This window comes from Oryx dammah, unplaced genomic scaffold, assembly GCF_014754425.2.
Source record: "Oryx dammah isolate SB20612 unplaced genomic scaffold, SCBI_Odam_1.1 HiC_scaffold_8, whole genome shotgun sequence".
NCBI lineage: Eukaryota > Metazoa > Chordata > Mammalia > Artiodactyla > Bovidae > Oryx > Oryx dammah.
Genome location: NW_024070192.1, coordinates 60,048,620 through 60,067,089, shown reverse-complemented (window position 1 = coordinate 60,067,089; position 18,470 = coordinate 60,048,620).

The window sequence follows — 18,470 nt, the reverse complement described above, 5'->3', positions numbered from 1 at the left end:
AGTCAAGTTTGTGCTTTGTCTTTATGTCTCATTAAATGGTGTTTTCTCCCCCATAGCAGTAAGTTGAATTGGTGTATCACTATGCAGTTACAGGAGAAGGCAATGGCAACCCACTCCAGTACTCTTGCCTGGAAAATCCCATGGACAGAGGAACCTGGGTGGCTGCAGTCCATGGGGTCACACAGAGTTGGATATGACTGAAGTGACTTAGCAGCAGCATGCTAAAATCTATAACAAATTGGTGCAGTCCTCAGAGTTTTATGGAAGATTATCTCCCAGGTTATAATCTTTAGATTGACCTGAATAAAACTTTCTATTTATTTCTTTATTTTATTTTATTTTACTTTACAATTCTGTATTGGTTTTGCCATACATTGACATGAATCCACCACGGGTGTACATGTGTTCCCAAACATGAACCCCCCTCCCACCCCTCTCCCCACAACATCTCTCTGGGTCATCCCCGTGTACCAGCCCCAAGATTGGCTACTGATTTTTTGGTTGTTTTTGACACTGGAATTTTTATGGTTTCAGGAAAAATGCTCCCTGAGGATTCAAAATAACTATCTAACAAAAAATTATTGTATTTTTGAAAGACATCATGAAAATTTTTACTCAGGCTGTGTTAAAAATGATACATCATTTGCTTTTCATTAATAAGAGGTTTTGCCAAAACGGTGGATTCTGGGTTCAAAACCTGATGCTATCAAATCAATGCCTATCTCTAAAAGTATAAGGAAAAGATCTTGAGACTTACATTTTCTCTGTGAATTGATGCTTCCTAGAATAAGAAATGGCAATCCACTGCAGTATTCTTGCCTGGAGAATCCCAGAGACGGGGGAGCCTGGTAGGCTGCTGTCTATGGGGTCGCACAAGAGTCGGACACGACTGAAGTGACTTAGCAGCAGTAGTATAAAAATACACACATTATATTCTGACTCCATCATTTTTGATCATATATTTGCAAATGAACTTATTCTTCAACATTTTAATGGACTTCTGTCCATCACAATAATTATCAAGATGTAACTCATTATGTAGCTCTGAATTTTTGATCAAAGTTCCATGGATCCAATAGAAGATCCATTTGGGCCTACTAATGACCTAACTTTTGATATCTGGTGTCTAGTAACTCTCATTTTAAAAGTAATCAATAGCTTTAAAAAAATCCTGGGATCTAACCTGCCTTAAAATATATGTATCCTTCTCTTCCCTCCTAGTACTGATGGCTTTTTCAGTCTTTGAAATCAAGATGAGTTGAAAAATGATTGTATTTAACAAACAAACACACAAACAAAAAACACCTGACAAAGAACATATGATTGTAATTTGAATATACCTCAAAACAATACAAGAAGAATTCCCCTGTTATTGCTATAGCACCAGTGGAGTTAAAATGTAAGATGTGAGAGACTATGCTTGGTTTTATGGAGTGTTTGCACCTTTGTGATGGTTCAGTCGCTCAGTCGTGCCTGACTGTTTGTGACCCCATGGACTGTAGCCTGTGAGGCTCTTCTGTCCATGGGATTTCCCAGGCAAGAATCCTGGAGTGGGTCACCATTTCCTTCTCCAGGGGATCCTCCAGACCCAGGGATCGAGCCCTGGTCTCTTGCATTGCAAGAGGAGTCTTTACCAACTGAGCCATTCCTTAGCTAGGAATATAATACTGTTGTCTCTAAAATCATGAAAGGAAAAAACTCTTAGAAATGGAAATGTAAAAATAAACACATACTTTAAAGTTTGAAATAGTGTTCAGCAAGCCAGGTTTCCTGTCTTTCACTTTCTCCAAGAGTTTGTTGAAATTCATGTCCATTGAGTCAGTGATGCCATCCAACCATCTCATCCTCTGTTGACCCTTCTCCTCCTGCCTTTAATCTTTCCCAGCATCAGGGTATTTTCCAATGAGTCAGTTCTTCACATTGGGAAACTAAAGTATTGGAGCTCCAGCTTCAGCATCAGTCCTTCCAATGAATATTCAGGGTTGATTTTCTTTAGGAAATTGAATGGTGTTAAAGTGGACTTCGGAGAAGGCAATGGCACCCCACTCCAGTACTCTTGCCTGGAAAATCCCGTGGATGGAGGAGTCTGGTAGGCTAAAGTCCATGGGGTCACGAAGAGTCAGACATGACTGAGTGACTTGACTTTGACTTTTCACTTTCATGCACTGGAGAAGGAAATGGCAACCCACTCCAGTATTCTTGCCTAGAGAACCCCAGGGATGGGGGAGCGTGGTGGGCTGCCATCTATGGGGTCGCACAGAATCAGACACGACTGAAGTGACTTAGCAGCAGCAAAGTGGACTTCCCTTGTGGCTCAGACGGTAAAGCATCTGCCTACAATGCTGGAGACCTGGGTTCAGTCCCCGGTTTGGGAAGATACCCTGGAGAAGGAAATGGCAACCCACTCCAGTACTCTTGCCTGTAAAATCCCATGGATGGAGGAGCTTGGTAGGCTACAGTCCATGGGGTCACAAAGAGTCGGACATGACTGAGTGACTTCACTTTCACTTTCAAAGTGTTTAAGTAGAGAAGAGTTAAGACATGAGTTACTTTTAAAAGAAAAAAAGATTTGATTTGGCTACAAAGTAAAGAATATTTGGAGTGGAGCAGGAATAGAAGCAGAGAGATCCACTTGATGGCTATTGTCATAGGCCAGATACCAGAGGGTAGTAGGGTAGATTATGATGGGGAAAGTAGAAATGAAGATAAATATGTATTTGTGGTGTATATTGTGGACATAATGAACTGAAAATGTATTAATGGTTTCAAAAGTTGCAATCATGGGTTGCAAAAGGAAGGAATGAGATGACTTCCAGGATTTTGGCTTGATGTTTAAGGTTGGTAGCATTCACTGAGATGGAAAGCATGGAACTGGAACAAGTTTGGGGATGTAAATAGAAACATTCATTAGACACTATTGCTTCTCAAATGACATTTGCAAAAGAACTTAAACCACTTTAACCTTCAGTTCAGTTCAGTTCAGTTCAGTCGCTCAGTCGTGTCCGACTCTTTGCGACCCCATTAACCGCAGCACGTCAGGCCTCCCTGTCCATCACCAACTCCCGAAGTTCACTCAGACTCACATCCATCGAGTCAGTGATGCCATCCAGCCATCTCATCCCCTGTCGTCCCCTTCTCCTGCCCCCAATCCCTCCCAGAATCAAAGTCTTTTCCAATGAGTCAACACTTCGCATGAGGTGGCCAAAGTACTGGAGTTTCAGCTTCAGCATCATTCTCTCCAAAGAAATCCCAGGGCTGATCTCCTTCAGAATGGACTGGTTGGATCTCCTTGTAGTCCAAGGGACTCTCAAGAATCTTCTCCAACACCACAGTTCAAAAGCATCAATTCTTCATTGCTCAGCTTTCTTCACAGTCCAACTCTCACATACATACATGACCACTGGAAAAACCATAGCCCTGACTAGATGGACCTTTGTTGGCAAAGTAATGTCTCTGCCTTTCAATATGCTATCTAGGTTGGTCATAACTTTTCTTCCATGGAATAAGTGTCTTTTAATTTCATGGCTGCAGTCACCATCTGCAGTGATTTTGAAGCCCCCAAAAATAAAGTCTGACACTATTTCCACTGTTTCTCCATCTATTTCCCATGAAGTGATGGGACCAGATGCTATGATCTTCGTTTTCTGAATGTTGAGCTTTAAGCCAACTTTTTCTCTCTCCACTTTCACTTTCATCAAGAAGCTTTTTAGTTCCTCTTCACTAAACTTTAACTATTTTAACCTTAGTGTATTCTATACTCATACACATATAAGTATACATATGTACAGACATATGTACAGACCATGTAACAAAACTAGAAAATGCAAATTAGGTTTTGAGAGAGTCAGTTCCTAAGCAGGTTGATAAGAAGTCTGGAGTCCCCAAGGAGGAGAAAGGATAAATTTTTTTTTTTTTCCCTACATTGCTTTGTCTTAGTCAATATAACAACGTATCTTGCTCAAGGCTATGTTTCTCCTTAACAAAAACCTGACTAATCTTGTTATCTTAAAACTTGTATACTGTGGGAGTTAGTCTGGTAAGACCTTTCTATTGTTAGTCCTAATCTTGTTAATTTAAGATGTTTGTTGTGGGAGTGAGTCTGATAAAAGTATACAAGGCCTTGCTAAGACTAGCAAAGGGGGCTCTCTGTCCCCCTTCTGATGTCCATATCAGAAACTTTCTCTGTCCCTTTTCTTACTTTAATAAAACTGCTGCGAAAAAGCTTTTGAGTGATCAGGCCTGGTCCCCGGTCCCAAATTTAAATCTTGTTCTTCACAGATCAAAATCCGACACTGTTCACCATAAGTTATCAGTTTCCACTCACTTTTATGGACAATCCTTAAACTTCATTCAATTTCCAAAAACAGAAAGTAGTCACTCCTTGGAAAACTTTATGCCCTAGTTCCTTTTGTATATCTTATCTTTTCAAATAAGCTGTAAGCTTTTGACAATAAGAACAAAACATATCTTATGATTCTTGGAATCTACCCAGTAATTAAGAGCATGGTATAAAGAAAATAATTGAAATTTTGAGAAGAAATAGATGTGAATTACACAGTTTTTGCTTATCCTGTATTTGAGAAAGTTACTTAGCCTTGATAAATTTATAAATTTTATCTGCAAACTGTAATAATAATATCTACTGTCTTATGGTTTCTCTGAAGATTAAAAAAAAAAAAACGGGAAAGCTTAAATAAAAAATGTTTAGCAAGAGCTTAGCAGAGTTTTTGGAGTATATTGAGGTATTCAATAAATATCTTCCCTAAGCATGTTTATAAGGGCATACTCAACACATATTTATCAAATAAAAGAATGACATTATCACCTTTAATTCCTAATGGGTCCTTCATTTTGGATGAAAAGGACACTCTGTTAGTGTTTTCCTATTTGCTGTTAGTAGCCCAATAGTGTCATAGATGAGAAAACATGCTTAATGTTTGTTGCTATTATCAATCAGTACAGTTGAACACAGCCCATTGAATGTAACCGAGTCAGACTAATTTTAATAACTTGAAAGTGAACATTAGTATTCGTGGGAATAGGAATAAAATTGCCTCCATCATAAGTTAAGTCATTTTAAGAGAGTTGACTCTGAATTTCCACCTGTATCTTTAAGAAATGATCTTTCTACCTTCTCATTATTTTCTTTTATAGACACTTAGAATTTAATCTCAGTTGAACTTAAAGTTAGAAAGTAGCTGAAAAAGACTTTCTTATTGAACTATTTATACCAATGTTACTTAAAGTTCAATAAATTATTCAATAGTTAAAATAGTTTTCCACAAATATTGTTTGACATTGTATTTTGTATAATAATTATCCTCTTGAAATACTACTCTAAAAAATTGTTACTACTAAATACTATGTCATGGAGCACATATACTATTAAAATCCAGGTGATGGGCAGAATTTTTAAAACTACTTATTGATAAACAAGCACATAGATTTTTCAAGAGTTTTCCATCTTCCATAGAGTTACTTCTGTTCTCACGTTTAACTGACATTAGGCATCCGACTCTCTTCCTGATAACATTCATATCTATAGAGATCCATAGACACTTCACTGGGTTTGTATTTTAAAACTGTTTACCCTCATAGAAAATCAGAACATATTTGAGTCAAGTATATTAGGAAGTAAAAAGCTATTTGGTCTACCAGAGTTTTTGGTACATAACAGATTCCAGACCATGATTTTGGAAAAGCACTCTAGCATTTCTTCTTAGTCTGGTTGATATTTCAGGAAGTATTTGACCACAGTGTAAATGTCTTTATTGGAGAAGGTAATTGTATCAAAGTATAATTTCTAGGAATAGGTGACAGGAAAAAATCTTAAAAATGCCGGTTAACTTGTAAATATACAAAACATGGAAAAAGACTCTCAGGAAGAAGGCTGTAATGCATGAAATACTCTTATGTGGCTAATTTGAGATAAAGCAAAACTGGCAGAAGTCCAGTAGTCATGTATGGATGTAAGAGTTGGACCATAAAGAAAGCTGAGCACCAAAGAATTGATGCTTTTGAACTGTGGTGTTGGAGAAGACTTTTGAGAGTCCACTGGACTGCAAAGAGATCAAACCAGTTCATCCTAAAGGAGATCAGTCCTGAATATTCATTGGAAGGACTGATGCTGAATCTGAAACTCCAATACTTTGGGCACCTGATGTGAAGAATTGATTCATTGGAAAAGACCCTGAAGCTGGGAAAGATTGAGGGCAGGAGGAGAAGGAGACAACAGGGGATGACATGTCTGGATGGCATCACCGACTCAATGGACATGAGTTTGAGTAAGCTCTGCGAGTTGGTGATGGACAGGGAAGCCTGGCGTGCTGCAGTCCATGGGGTCACAAAGACTCGGACATGGCTGAGAGACTGAACTGAACTGAAGGGAAAACTGGCAGATGCTAGAAACTATGCATAGCACTAGATTGGCTAAAGCCATACACCTGTTTCAAGGAGGAATGATAAAGAATAAGGAGGAGAGCAGTGAAGAAGCTGTACTTCTTGAAACATGACTCTATAGAATTCTTTTTTTTCAGACAAAACTTTATTGGGGACCTTACTTTAGCAGGGAGGAGTGAGAACAAGCAAGAGGTTTCCTTGCTCACTTGCTCCCTGATTGGGGGATGAGTTTGTTTCTTATATGGGATGAGGGCAGGAGTGTGTCCAGGAGTTGGACCAGAGGGGTGACTAAGGTGTTTTGCCCACTCCTCTGGTGGTGTTGATTGCAGAAGGCATGAACAATACCCTGCTTTTGCTCCCAACACCTGTTTTTTGCTCCAGGTTCTTAGAGAGTGGCAATTGGGTTTTTTGGTTTATTTGTATCTTTTGTCTAGAATTTGTCCCAACTACACATGCATGCAGTTATTTTTAGCCCCATATAGTTTCTTTGCATTTTGTTGCTGGAGATTTGTGAGGTACAAGCATTGCATCACTTACAGCAAAGGGTCCCAGATCCCATGCCTGTCTCATTCACACAACCCCCTCCCTGAGTCTCTACAAGGGATAATGGGCCAAGGATCTCTTCTTAAACATCTTCCTGCTGGACAAGGGCTGCATATTTTAGCCTTCATTAGTGGCATAGAAGTCCCTCGCTGACTGTTCCAAGGACCTGTAGGGACGTGGGCTACCCTCCACTGGAATGTGTTGAATTCTTTGAGCTATCGTGAGACTTACTTTAAAATACTGAAGCCTGGAAAACACGTGTGTGTGCACGTGTGCTAAGCCACTTCAGTCATATCCAACTCTTTGTTAGCCTATGTACTGCAGCCAAGCCAACTCCTCTGTTCATGGGATATTCCAGGCAAAAATACTGGAGTGGGTTGCTGCTTCCTTCTCCAGGGGAGCTTCCTGACCCAGGGATCGAACCTGTGTCTCTTACATTTACCTGCATTGGCAGACGGTTTTTTGTTTTTTTTTTTTCTTTACCACTAACACCACTTACAAGACACAAACTTCATCAAAAAGTTAAACAAACAAGTGCTAGAAAGGAGAACAATAGCAATTAAAAGGCCTAAAAGTAAAGGAACCAGGCTAATTTTGGGAGGGCGTCCCTAACTGTTAACCAGACAAGGGGGATGATGTCACCGTCGCCAAAAATCCATTATACTTGAGTGTATATTTTTCCTAATCTCAGCATTAAAGTTTAACATGTTTCTTTATTTTTAGAATAGAAGGTCTGAACCTGTGGGCCCCAGGTCTCCTTCTTGGACCAAAAGTCAGTCTCAGGTTCACAGTGGGAGGGAAGACAATGGACTAGCAGACAAAATACAGCATGAATTAGAATGACTAAAAAGTGTTATAAGAAAATGTAAACTTCCTGCCAGAAAGTTATTTTATACCTCGTGGGATCCAAGAGAACATGCTGGAGAACCAGTTTTTAGTTTCCGTGCCCAAATAGAATCATGAGTACTGGTGTTTAATTACCTGCTGAAGCCGAATGGCTTGCTTTCGAATTTTCTCAATGTTGGTTCTTACCTAGGAAGAGATGTTGATGTACAAGCAGCAAGAAGTATTGGCAATGGTACACAGATAATCAGGAATCAATTTCCTTTTGGTGTCCACAACAGTGAATAACTTATTTATTTTGGTTTTTGAGCTGCTTCTGTGAAACATAAAATCTCAGTTCCATATTTTTTCAGGGGCATTTATTTTTCTTTTTAAAATCCCACTGTCTCCCAGAGAGTTATGTGAGCATGTAAAAAAAAAAAAAAATTTGCATCTGTATATATATTTGTAATTTTCTCTTCCCTAAGGTTAAGGCTTGAGTTAGGGCTATTAGCACAGCCTTCTGAGCTGAAGTGTTAGGTGGCAAAGATTTTGCTTCCATAACCCTATGAATATTCAGAATACCATTCCTTGCTCTCCTACAACCGTTTTTAATGAAATTACTGCCATAAGTAAAGCATTATTCTTTAGGGTTTTCTATGGCCTAGTCTGTTAGATCAGGCATACAGGAATAAATCTAGTCAAGTGTTTCAAGGGAGGAATTTGTTAATTCTGGGCCCTCCATGGGCATCAGTATAAGTTGGCATGGCAAATTTTTAGTGTTACTTCTTGGGAGTCGGGAGCAAAGTCTGGTACCTTGTGGGACAGCCTCCAGTTATCTAGTGGTGGCCTTTGGTTTCTAGAATCTCTTGTACTTGAGGAGGGTTTTGGGCTTCCAGTGGCTCTGTAGAAGTATGCTTGTTAGCTTGTTCCACTAATAAAGCACTGGCAGTTACAGACTGGAGGCAGCCAGATCAAACTCAGACCATGGAATCTAGTTTGGAAAAAGAGTCCATAGGCTGAGGAACTTCTCCAAGCTTTTGTACAAGGACCCCCCAGGGCTGTCCCAAGTTTTTCAGCTATGTACAAAGTGACTTTTTCTTTTTTTTAATAGGGGAGACCCAGAACAGGAGCCCTGGTGAGGTTCTGTTTGATGTTATCAAAAACTCTTTCTTGTTTCCCAGTCCAAAATATCATTCTGTATCTGGGCCTTTAGTAGCTTCATATAGAGGCTTAGCAAGTAGTCTGAATCCTGGAATCCAAATTCTCTAAAATCTTGTCATGAGTAAGAAAGTACAAAGTTGTATTTTTCCTTTTTTGTCTTTGAGTGCTTAGGCTTAATATAGCTTGTTTTCTATAAGGAGATAATGGTCTGCTTCCAAAATTTATAATATATCTCTGATATTTTACTTGTTGCTTTTAGATCTGTGCTTCTTTCTGGGAGGTACTGCAAACCCAGGCCCTAAGGAAATGAAAGGTATTCTGATCCAAGGCCTCCAAGGTGGGTTCTCAGTGGTATCTGACTCTTGACAATCCCATGGATTGTAGCCCACTATGCTCCTCTGTCCTTAGGATTGCCTAGGCAAGAGTATAGAGTGAGTTGCTATATTGCTCTTCATCCTGTTCATGATGCCAGTTGTCTCACTGTTCACACTGTCCTCACTGTATGCTAAACACAGGGTAGGCAAGGCATGAGTTAAGAGGCTAGAAGGAGATTCAAGGAGCCATAGGAAACACAGACAGGTTTATTTTCTCTTGGCTGACACAGCAGCCATCGCAGCAGCCACAACATAGGCTAAATAGAGCCATGACATAACCTTGTATAACATAGTCATGCTGTTGCTCCACTGTAGCCGCAGAGTAGCAGCAGCCAGGGTTTTTGTGGTGGCACTCCTATAGGCATGCAGCACAAAACAGCTCATGACCAAGCGAGTACTTCATGAGGAAATGAGTACCTCGTGACAAAGTAAGTAGCTCATGACGTACATGCGCCATGCTGTAAGTGATCTCAGCTGTTACATAAACATCATTTACAAGTTGTGGGGCAAGAGTGAGAGGCTGTGGGGCAAGAAAGCCTGGACACACCATCTTGGCCAAATTGCTCTCATCTCACAGTTACCATTTCCTCCTCCAGGGGATCTTCTCAATCCAGGGATCAAACCCACATTTCCTGCATTGGCAGGTGAATTCTTTACCGCCAAGACACTTAGAAAGTCCTTCAGTGGTGGGACTACATATTAATACATCATCTACATATTATGGGATAACTCCTTCTTTTCCTTAGTTCTTTTTCTAGGGCCTGGGCAAACACATGCATCCTGAAAATCCCAGGGCAATACTGTCCGTATATATTGTTTCATTTGGCCCAAGTAGGGGTTAGTCCACTTGAAGGCAAACAGATAGCTGGAATGAAGGATGTATTGACATGCAAAGGAAGGCATCCTTGAGGTGAAGCACAGTAAGTCATTTGTCATTTCCAGGAATCTGAACTAATATAAGGATTGGCCACCAGGGGATGTGTAAGGACCACTGTGTTATTTACTGCTCTACGATCTTGTACCATTTGATAGTCCCCATTTGCCTTAACAACTGGCAGAATAGGGGTATTGAATAGAGACTGACAGGGCACTGAGGCCATGTTTTAGGAATTTATCTATGAGAGTTGCAAACTCTTTTTGCTTTGACCTTTGTGGGGTACTGAATTTTGTTAAGATAAGCAACTTCTGGTTTAAGGCTAAATTTTACAGATTGGGCATTATAGCTTTCACAGGGATTTCTTCATCCCAACAAGCAGAGTATACTGTGTGAATAACAAGACTGGGAATAGGCCCTTATTCTTCAGCTGTTTTGTCCTAGTCAGAATCATGAACAGGGACTGCTGGTGATGTCATAATTGTAACACGGCTCCAAGGGAGCCCAGAAGATCTCTTCCTGGTGGTGTAGTAGGACACTCAGGCACAACAAAAAAGGCATGTGAAGTCAAAAGGTGTTCAAATTGGCAAATGAGAGATCCAGTGAAGTAATGAGTGTAAGACTTTCCATAACTGCAGTCACAGTAGAGTTTTTGGATGAAAGTGACCCAGTGTGAGATCAGGGCTGAGTAATGGCTCTTGTATAGATCAAAACATTTATTTTATTATCTGCCACATCAAGGACCATCCAGGGCTCCTGAATGGAGATAATCATCTCATTGAGGGGAGCTGCCAGAATCCCTGGGCTGCTTCAGACATCCAACAAGGCCATCTCCAGAGCAAAAGTCCCGCTTTTCCTTTGAGACTGGTACAGTATCACTTTCCATGACCTGTGTTTAGTGACTGGTCCAGAGAATGCTGTTTTTGGTACTTTTGGGTCCAGCAGCCTGCTGATTTGCATTTGAATAATTTCCCTTTTGCTGGTTTTACTCTCAGGTAGATAGTTAAACTTTGTTTCCCACTTTGAGTTCTGAGGTTGCAAGGCTTGACTGACAGCTATGGCCATCAGTTTAGCTTGAGCTCTGGCCTGACTATATTCACATTGGTTTCTCTCTTTCTCCTCAATTTAATCTCAATTATTACATACCCCAAATGTCACCTCTAGGTGTTGAGGTCGGGTTTATGGGCCTAACTGTAACTTTTGGAGTTTCCCTGTAGTATCAGGGAAAAACTGACTGATAAAATGCTCTCCTAGCTGGGAATGATCCTTGAGAGTGGTGGGTTATATGTTAGTAAATTTTTGAAAAGCATTCACAAGCCATCTTTGGATTTTCCTTTTTCTCCTTTAACCCTTTCATAGTTATCTGGCTTTTTAAATACACTTTATCATTCTTTCTAATACACATTGGATCATATGCTTCTTGGCTTCTGTTCCCTCCTGGGAATTATAATTCCAATGGGTCTTCTTATTTGGGACATTGTCTCCACCCATAACAAAATCTTCAGTTTGGTTCCTGGCAAGCTGGTCAGCCTGCCCCTGGGCTACTATCCAAATTCTCTATTTTTTCTGCAGGGATACAGCAAGTATATAGGACTATTTGGATATCCTTCCAAGTAAGCCAAAGGCCAGAGTTAAGACCTAAAACCTTTTAACAAACTTATTAGGATCTTCAGAAAACTGGTTCAGTCTCTGTTCACAAGAGGTTAATTTATTTAAAGAAAAGGACATGTGTACTCTGATTGTCCCTTCATCATTTGCCACTAGGGGGGTATATTTTTCCTGATCCTGGATGATAGGAAGTTCCACTGTGAGTTACTTTGGAGGGAGTAGTCTCTCTCTTCTGGGGTAATGGGATATAGGGAGGTGGGGTTTGAGATTGGTCAGAGGGATCTGGAGAAATAAGTGGCTCTGGAGAAGCAGGTAGCTCTGGAGAAACAGTGGAGACTCATTTTCTCCCTGAAAATTAAGGAAGGTTAAATGAGATCATTGTTTTCTAATGCCACAGGCTGTTGACTACCGGAGCCGCATAAAGCAGTTATTATTATTATTTTTTAAAGGATCATGAAGACATGAACATAGGGAACATCAATTCATTTTCCTATCTTATGACAGAAAAGATCCAATTGCAAGATGGTTTTGTAATTTGAAGACCTATTTTCAGGCAATTCTCCAATTCCCCCAACTTACATAAAGGCCTAGCAGTGTTATAGTAGAATTTAAGTTTTTCCCTTTTTATCTATTTTTTTTTTAAATTTCCAGTGTTTAAGGATACATTCCAAAAGTGTTTTTTCCAGAATAGAAAAGGATCCTCCCACATAGAGGAACCTGCAACTCACAACTCTCCTGGAAATGAAGCCCAGTGTACCAGAGACATTTACTAGGGTCTTTTGTCAGAAATGACAACCCACTCCAGTATTCTTGCCTGGAGAATCCTATGGATGGAGGAGCTTGGTGGGCTACGGTCCATGGGTCGCAAAGAGTTGGACACAACTGAGGGACTTCACTTTCACTTTGTCAGAAAGGAACCAGTGTTTTCTGAATTCCCTTCTTACCCAGTGGGATTTTGATCATCATCTACTTTTCCATAAATTCCTAACCAGATATCTGTGGTCAACACAGTCCCTCACACGAGGGATCCTCTGATGGGGGGCATTTGAACTAGTGCCAATGAACTTCCAAGGCTCTCCTTGAGGGGGACATATTGTGTATAAAGCTTATGTCCTATAAAATTTTTCTCTATGTTGGCATGTATTCCTCAAGATTGAGCATCTATAAAGCCTAAGAGGTTGGCTGCTTGGAAATGACCACCATATTAGATAGTTTGTAACAGGGTATGGGTTACCAAGGCCTAAGGTGAAGGGGGTCCTGGAGGAAAAAAAGGAACTCCTGGAGGTGCAAAAAGGAGGAAACTGAATTTGGCAGAATGGAAAATGCCATATGGGTCAGGACATGAAGGCCTAGAGGTGGGAGCATTTCTGAAGGTGACTTTTTTTGGACATGAGTAAAGTGAAAACAGAAGAACACAAACCCTTTCTTGCTTTTTGGAAACTACCATAAAATTGGGGTGAGTCTGATGATTCCATTTGACACAGGCAACAGCTAGTTTGGACAATGTTTCCCTTTCAATTTGAACCCTATTTGTTTAGGATCTCTCTTTGAGATGCTCCAGGAGCCCTCTGAAGCAACCCAAAACTAACTTGAGGTTTATATATATATATATATATATATTTTTAGCTAGAATTTCACATTTGGGAAGTCTGTCAAAAATCTCAGAAAGTTTTAAAACACCCAGCCAGTTAGAATCATAAGTCACTGTGAAACAATAATTCCTTGAGTGAAGATGGAAAAAGACAAAAAGATTTCAAAAGTAAATATACTTTACTGAAAGGCAGAGAAACTCATGTAATATAATTACAAAAGGAGTATTCCAGGAAAACTTTGTTATTTTATGAGAGAAAACACACCCCGACTTGCATCAACATACTTTTAATAAAATTTATTTATCTAATTAAATTTAATTCAGCTTTAGAAAACCCTAACTCCATATCATATTCTTTTCTCAACATTCAGTTCAGTTGCTCAGTCGTGTCCGACTCTTTGCGACCCCATGAATTGAAAAATGCCAGGCCTCCCTACTGCTGCTGCTGCTAAGTCACTTCAGTCATATCCGACTCTGTGCGACCCCATAGATGGCAGCCTACCAGGCTCTGCTATCCCCGGGATTCTCCAGGCAGGGACACTGGAGTGGGTTTCCATTTCCTTCTCCAATGCATGAAAGTGAAAAGCGAAAGTGAATTTGCTCAGTCGTGTCTGACTCTTTGCGACCCCATGGACTGCAGCCTACCAGGCTCCTCCGTCCATGGGATTTTCCAGGCAAGAGTACTGAAGTGGGGTGCCATTGCCTACTCAGGCCTCCCTGTCATCACCAACTCCCGGAGTTCAACCAAACCCATGTCCAGTGAGTTGGTGATGCCATTCAACTATCTCTCATCCTCTGTTATCCCCTTCTCCTCCTGCCCTCAATCTTTCCCAGAATCAGGGTCCTTTCAAATGAGTCAGCTCTTCTCATCAGGTGGCCAAAGTATTGGAGTTTCAGCTTCAGCATCCATCCTTCCAATGAATATTCAGGGCTAAAGGATCAGGAGATCCTCTCTTAAAGGAGATACACTTTAGGATGGACTGGTTGGATCTCCTTGCAGTCCAAGGGACTCTCAAGAGTCTTCTCCAACACCACAGTTCAAAAGCATCAATTATTTGGCACTCAGCTGTCTTTATAGTCCAACTCTCACATCCATACATGACCACTGGAAAAACCATAGCCTTGACTAGATGGACCTTTGTTGGCAAAGTAATGTCTCTGCTTTTGAATATGCTGTCTAGGTTGGTCATAACTTTCCTTACAAGGAGTAAGCGTCTTTTAATTCATGGCTACAATCAACATCTGCAGTGATTTTGGAGCCCAGAAAAATAAAGTCAGCCACTGTTTCCTCTGTTTCCCCATCTATTTCTCATGAAGTGATGAGACCAGATGCCTTGCTCTTAGTTTTCTGGATGTTGAGCTTTAAGCCAACTTTTTTCACTCTCTTCTTTCACTTTTATCAAGAGGCTCTTTAGTTCTTCTTCACTTTCTGCCATAAGGGTGGTGTCATCTGCATATCTGAGGTTATTGATATTTCTCCCAGCAATCTTGATTCCAGCTTATGCTTCATCCAGCCCAGCATTTCTCATGATGTAATCTGCATATAAGTTAAATAAGCAGAGTGATAATATACAGCCTTGATGTACTCCTTTTCCTATTTGGAACCAGTCTGTTGTCTCATGTCCAGTTCTAACTGTTGCTTCCTCACCTGCATATAAGTTTCTCAAGAAGGGGGTCAGGTGGTCTGGTATTCCCATCTCTTTCAGAATTGTCCACATTTTTATTGTGATCCACACAGTCAAAGGCTTTGGCATAGTCAATAAAGCAGAAATAGATGTTTTTCTGGAACTCTCTTGCTTTTTTGATGATCCATGGATGTTGGCAATTTGATCTCTGGTTCCTCTGCCTTTTATAAGAGGCTCAACATTTCTTTTCTATAAACTTCTGCAACTTTCTGTAGCCATACTTTGGCATTTATTTGTTCCATTGAGAAATACCTAGCTTGCAAACAAAATCACCCTTTTTCCTTTAACAGAATATATTTGCATTCCTCATACCTTCTCTTCTGAAAATACACATCTTACTTTGTTTATGCAACCATTGATATATTTCTTTTATTAACATTCTGCAGATTGGTAGAGGACATATCAAGGTGACACCAAGCAGTTTTAGTTTCTCCTTCACAAGAAGACAAAGTTAAATTTATACTTATTTAGCAATTTAAATTCCAATATTTTATCTTATTTGAAATGGCCTATATATTCAATGAATTCTTATCAATTAAAACTTAAGTTAGTTTCAATTTACCAAAACTTGGTGGTACTATTTTAGATAGATGGTTTTAAAATGTAATTATTCCCACAGTTTACGAAAAAGATTCTATCCCAGTTACATTTACTTCAAAATTTAATCACATCAGATTATCTTCCATGTTGATGAATGTTACAACAAAACCAACATGCACTTAATGACTTTCAGTAACCCTAGGTACAATAAAATTATTACACTTAATGTGGATAACTCTAAAGACAGATCTGTACTAATTAACACCATATGTTTAAGTTACCTTTAATACCAGGAATTAATTCATTATGGGGTATTTTCTAGATCACATGAACCCAAAATATATCTGGTAACCCTCCTTTACATTTCTGAAAATGTATATAAGCAATCAGTTTCCTTTAAGACAATAAAATGCAGCTCATTTACAAGTAAACTTTTTACATAAAACATACTGAGATTTCATAGCTAAGAGATTTCACAGCTTTCCTACTTAATTTAAAATTCCCTTTTCCTCCCCTGGCAGTCTGAGAATGAATGATGAATCAGGTAGTTCCTGAAAGCCCAAGTGGGATAGTTTCCTGTAAAGGCAGAGGGGAGATATGCAAGCTCCTTGAACTTAGTCAGAACCAGTTAGATTGCAAAAGTGGAAGAGGGAAAAATGCAAGCTCCTTTCTTTACTTTTTGTTCTTTAAAACCCAACCAAATAATCTAAGGCTGGAGTCTCAGGCAATGTGGGCTGTGTTTGTATTTCAAAGTTTAAAGACTCCACCATGCCCACGATTTTGGCAGAAATTTGCAGGAGAGGTTGAACAAACAAAACTAAGATAACAATGACAAAAACTTAGGGACATAAACAAGAAGTTTTCAGAATAAATGGAATGGGAGTGCAGGTATAAGGATCAAGGGAGATGTAAACCGAAGAGGGGGAGAAAGAACTAACAAACAGAAAGAGATAGCAAGGAAAAAAAATGAGTTTTAGGATGATGGGTCTTCTAGCCATTACATGACATGAGGTTAAATTTCTATCACTTTCATAAATCTGCCATCAGGAAAAGCCTAAGGGACCAGGGTCTCCCTGTTGTCAGGTAAGCCTCTTCCACCTCTGCTTACCACCCCTTAAGGTAAGCCACTGCTCATCAGAGGAAGCATGGTCTCACAAGCTGAAAGGGGTGATGCTGTGGCTGCATTATGTCCACTCTCTCAGAAGAATAGGACAGAAGTAGGAGAAGACACAGAGAGGAGAAGTAGAGAGATATCAGGAGAGGGAAAAGGCAAATTGGGGGAGAATATTGCCTGAATGATGGTACTGTGACTCCCAGGAGCTAGGAAGGCATTTATCAAATGCAGTGATGCTGAAACAAGAAGTTCAGATACCCACTGGTCACACACAGGGAAACTGCATTCAGTGGTCTTGGAGGTACCCAGATCATCTTCCTGGAAGAGGACAACTGCCCCATGTTGGGTGCCATAAATCTGATTCCAACAAGGGTTCTTATCCTTTCTCAACATATAGAAATTGACTAGAAGTCAGACAAAAAATTCAGGCAAGATTCTAATGGGACCCCTGCTACAGCAGAGGGGAGTAAGAACAAGCAACATGTCCCTTTGTTTGCTCACTGCTAAATTATCTTCAGATGACACTTTTTTCATTTGTTTTATGACAGAGAAAATTATGAAGGGCCAATCCTGGTTTGTACAGAAACTTGAGAAAATACACTTATGGATTAAGCAAAAAATAGTGGGAATGAAGCAAATTCAATGTGTTTTAACATTGTTAATAAGTAAAGAGGAAATTTGATAGTATCCAGTTCATGCAAAATTGAGGAGAATACCTCAATTCATCATCTATTTATAAGTAATAGAGAAATATAGAGATACTTTCATAACTTAAAATGAAAATCTGCATATGGTCAATACTACGCTTAATGAAGGATTACTAGAAATTTTCTTTATAAGTTGCCATTTACTCGCTAAGTCCTGTCTGAATCTGTGACAGCATGGACTGCAGCAAGGCAAGCTTCCCTGTCCTTCACTATCTCCCAGAGTTTGCCCAATCTCATGTCCATTGAGTCTGTGATGTCATCCAACCATTTCATCATCTGTCATCCTCTTCTCCTCCTGCCCTCAATCTTTCCTGACATCAGGGTCTTTTCCAATGAATCAGCTCTTCTCATCAGGTGGCCAAAGTGTTGGAGCCTCCTCTTCAGCAACAGTCCTTCCAATGAATATTAAGGGTTGACTTCCTTTAGGATTGACAGGTTTGATTTCCCAGCTGTTCAAGGGACTCTCAGGAGTTTTCTCCAGCACCATAGTTTGAAAGCAGCAATTCTTTGGTGCTCAGCTTTCTTTAAGGTCCAACTCTCACACTTGTACATGACTACTGGAAAAACCATAGTTTTGATTATATGGACATTTGTCTCTTTTTTGTATTATGCTATCTACGTTGGTTATAGTTTTCTTCCAAGGAGCAAGTGTCTTTTAATTCCATGGTTGCAGTCACCATCTGCAGTCATTTTGGAGACCCCCAAAATAATATTTGCTACTGTTTCCATTGTTTCCCCATCTATTTGCCACTAGATGTCATAATCTTAGCTTTTTGAATGTTGAGTTTTAAGCCAGCTTTCTCACTTTCCTCTTTCACCTTCAGCAAGAGGCTCTTTAGCTCTTCTTCACTTTCTGCCATTAAAGTGGTATCATCTGCATATCTGAGGTTTTGATATTTCTCCAGCTATTTATTTTTTAAATTTGTTTTTTATTTTACTTTACAATTCAGTATTGGTTTTGCCATACATTGACATGAATCCACCATGGGTGTACATGCGTTCCCAAACATGAACCCCCCCTCCCACCCCCCTCCCCACAACATCTCTTT